This window comes from Marmota marmota, unplaced genomic scaffold (genome assembly GCF_001458135.2).
Source record: "Marmota marmota marmota unplaced genomic scaffold, marMar, whole genome shotgun sequence".
In the NCBI taxonomy this organism is placed as follows: domain Eukaryota; kingdom Metazoa; phylum Chordata; class Mammalia; order Rodentia; family Sciuridae; genus Marmota; species Marmota marmota.
Genome location: NW_025999942.1, coordinates 1,616,142 through 1,619,151, shown reverse-complemented (window position 1 = coordinate 1,619,151; position 3,010 = coordinate 1,616,142).

Sequence of the window (3,010 nt, the reverse complement as noted above, 5' to 3'; positions counted from 1 at the left end):
AGTCAATAACCAGACGCTGGTTTACTTTCCTCCCCAGTTCTTTGTACCTGGGCTCCAGACTCCCAAAGCCATAACCCACCAGGAGCATGAGATTCAATCAGAACATCTTTGTTTTCATCCCTCCCTGGTTCATCAAAGCTCCCAGTTCCAACTACTCACAGACCCGTGGGGCTTGTTGAGCTCTACTCTCATTTCTTCCCCACAGGATGCCACCAAAGTTACTCATGCCTCCCACATGACAAACAGCCCTCTATCAGCAGCTCTGAAAGCTACAACTCCAGGGGTGCTTTCCAAGCCCACAGTCAGAAAATTGCATCCAGCTAAGGTAAAGATGAGATTCTGTCCAGCACTCAGAAACTTTTGGGCCACCAAATCAATCTATATTTCTCCAATTACTCCATTCTTTCTTATTCTTTGCACAGTTTATATCAAAGCAAACCACAAGTGCATCATTTCTTTGCATTGAAACTTTACTGCCCTTTGTCTTATGAAGGCGAAATGTTTTCCTGAATAAATATCTTTAATCTGGCCACTGGTTATTCTGCACTCTAAATTCCTGTTTCAAAGACCTATTGCTGCAAAACATAGTCACCTAGAACAACACTTTATTATTTCTCATGGTGCTGTAGCCTGACAGGGCAACTTGTCTACTTGTCCTACCACAGGCTGCTTACACATACACATACATCTGGGCCGTGGGCCACCCTTGGAGCTCCCTAACATTTCTTGCCTTCGATGTTCTTAAAGTATGGCAGCTGGGTTCCAAAAGCATATACATATAGCTTCAGGACTTTCCCAAAAATTGGTACAGTGATACTTTGGCTGCATTCTATCAGCCAATCAAGTCACAAGGTCATTGCAGAATCAAGGGGAGGGGAACTTGCTGTCACCTTTCAGGGAGGAGTGGCAAAGAATCTGTGGCCCTCCTTAAACTACCATAGTGTGCCATAGTCCTATCTTCAAACTTGCTAGCCTGGGGAGAATGGTAACCAATCCATCCCCTTTCCAGCACCCTGTATTTCTTCACCGCCCCCTCCTCTTGTTTCCTCATGCCCTTGTGTTCAGGTCGGTGGCAGCTCTAAGGACTAGGGTAGAGTTCACTGCATGGGTCTTCTTTACAGACCAGGGCAGAAGCATCTCGGTCCTGGTGAATTCCCAACTTTTTCCAAGGCTGATCTGGAGGCTGATTCCATTTGCTTCTTCAGGTGACTGACAAGTCCACTTTATTTAAGTCCCAGTTCACCTCCAGCTCAGACTTTCTTCAGCCCTGAGAAGCACTGGGTGTTATTATTTAGATATCAGGTGACCCCCAAAAGCTCATGTGTAAGTGAAAATGCAAGAAGGATTAGATATGAAATGATTTGGTTACAAGATGTTTAAACGTAATCAGTGCATTAATCTCCTGGTGGAGATTAACTGGGTGGTGACTGTAAGCAGGTAGGATGTGGCCGATGAGGTGGGCCCTTGGGGTTTATATTTTATTTGTGCTGGGAAGCTGTCTCTCTTTTTCTGCATCCTGGTGCTGTGTTCCCAGCTGCTTTCCTGCACCACACTCTTCCACCATGATGTTCTGCCTCATACCAGGCTCTAATGATTAGAGTTGGCCGTCTATGAGTTAAAGCTCTGAAACTATGAGCCCCTAAATAAAATTTTTCTCCTTAAAATTGTTCTTGTTGGGTCTTTTTGGTCTTGGCAGCAAAAAAGATGACTAAAACACTGGGTTAGTATTTGTTCCAAGTGTTCACAGGCAGTACAGTAATCTTCACTATGGATACCACTTTTAGTCTTTTGGCTGCCTCCTTGTTAGGAGAAGGTCTTTTGGTGGTTATATTTTATATGTCAGAACACAGAACCCAGATACAGTCATCCCCCTTATCCAAGGTTTCGTTTTCCAAGGGTTCAGTTATCCTCCATTGACCATGGTCCAAAAATATTAAAAGGAAAATTCCAGTTTAAATCCTAAGTTTTAAAGTGTACCCCATTCTGAGTAATGTGATGAAATCTTCTAATATCCTATTCTATCCCACCTGAGATGTGAACCATTCCTTTGTCCAGTGTATCCACACTGTATATGCTACCTTCTTGCTAGTCACTTAGTAGCTATCTCTGAGCAGATCAACTGTTATAGTATCATAGGGGGTTGTGTTCAAGTAACCCTTACTTGACTTAATAATGGTTCCATAGCACAAGTGATACTGGCAATTTTATTACAGTATACTGTCATGATTTCCCTGTACTATTCATTTTTATTGTTATTAATCTTTTACTGTGCCTAATTTATGAGTTAAAATTTATCATAGGTATGTACAGGGGAAAACATAGTGTATCTGTAAGACTCAGTGTGATCCACAATTTCAGGCTTCCACAGAGTGTCTTAGAACTACATCTCCCCTGTATACAAAGGGGAACTACTGAATTTTGTCAAACACTGGTCTGAATGTTGTTCATCTTATAGATGAGTTTAACATTTATTTAGTATATTTTGCTGAAGCATATTACTCTTCATAATGTGGCTGGGCCTTATCTAATCAATGGAAGGCCTTAAGAGAAAACACTGAGGTTCCCTGAGGAGGAGAGAATTCTGCCAGCAATCTGCTTTCAGACTTGAGCTGTATTTTGTTGGCTTTTCATGGCTGTAACAAAAATATTCAATAAGAACTTAGAGGAGGGAACAGTTATTTGGAGCTCACAGTTTCAGAGGTCTCAGTCCATAGATGGCCAATTTCATTGCTCTAAGCCCAAGGTAAGGGGGCATATCATGGGGACAGAGCCCAGCAAAGGAAAACTGCTGAACTCATAGTGGGGTCAGGAATGAGGGAGAGAAGAGAGAGAGAGGGAGAGGGAGAGAAAGGGAGAAAAGAGAGAGAGGGAGAGAAAGGGAGAGAAGAGAGAGAGGGGGAGAGGGAGAGAAAGGGAGAGAGAGAGAGAGGGAGAGAAAGGGAGGGAGAGAGAGGGAGAGAAAGGGGGAGAGAGAGAGAGAGGAAGAAGAAGAAAGAGGAAGAGGAGGAGG